Genomic DNA, 856 nt, shown 5'->3' on the forward strand with positions numbered 1-856 from the left:
TTTGGATGGTTCTTCCAATTTGAGTTATATGTATGCGAGTAGGGGCTTCCTTGAGCATAGTTTACTTGTTCTGCTTGGATTCCTGTTAAGAGTTGACAATCTGTAGGAGTGTGACCTTGGATTCCACAGACTTCGCAATTCTGAGTTATAGCAACCACGGCGGTTGGAGGTGATACATTTAAACTTTCAATTTTCTGGACCAGAGCATCCACTTTTGCATTAACATGATTAAGGTTACTTATCTCGTACATGCCGGTTTTCGTTTGAGGTTTTTCCACCATTGTTCGTTCGGTCCCCCACTGATAGTGGTTTTGGGCCATGCTTTCGATAAGCTGGTAAGCATCAGCATAAGGTTTGTTCATTAGTGCACCACCTGCAGCGGCGTCTATTGTTAACCTTGTGTTGTACAAGAGACCATTATAGAATGTGTGAATTACTAACCAGTCTTCTAAACCATGGTGTGGACAAAGTCTCATCATGTCTTTGTATCTTTCCCATGCTTCGAAAAGAGACTCGTTATCTTTCTATTTAAATCCATTTATCTGGGCTCTTAACATAGCTGTTTTGCTTGGCGGAAAATATCGGGCAAGAAAAACTTTCTTCAACTCGTTCCATGTGGTGACAGAGTTGGAAGGGAGAGACTGAAGCCATCTTCTAGCGCTATCTCTTAATGAGAAAGGAAAAAGACGAAGTCGAATTGCCTCTGAAGTGACACCATTAGCTTTAACAGTATCAGCGTATTGGACAAATACGGATAAATGAAGGTTTGGATCCTCGGTAGGATTTCCAGAGAATTGGTTCTGTTGCACTGCCTGCAACAATGAAGGTTTGAGTTCGAAGTTGTTTGCTTCGATTG

At 41.7% G+C, this 856-nt stretch overlaps 1 non-coding gene across 1 annotated transcript; it reads left to right on the forward strand.

Annotated features, from left to right (window-relative positions):
• Positions 1–450: 450 nt before the first annotated feature.
• LOC127108950 (small nucleolar RNA R71) lies at positions 451–557 on the forward strand. The gene has a single exon (XR_007796446.1). It is a non-coding gene; the product is annotated as a small nucleolar RNA R71 (small nucleolar RNA).
• Positions 558–856: the final 299 nt, after the last annotated feature.

The sequence above is a fragment of the Lathyrus oleraceus genome, chromosome 7, assembly GCF_024323335.1.
Source record: "Lathyrus oleraceus cultivar Zhongwan6 chromosome 7, CAAS_Psat_ZW6_1.0, whole genome shotgun sequence".
In the NCBI taxonomy this organism is placed as follows: domain Eukaryota; kingdom Viridiplantae; phylum Streptophyta; class Magnoliopsida; order Fabales; family Fabaceae; genus Lathyrus; species Lathyrus oleraceus.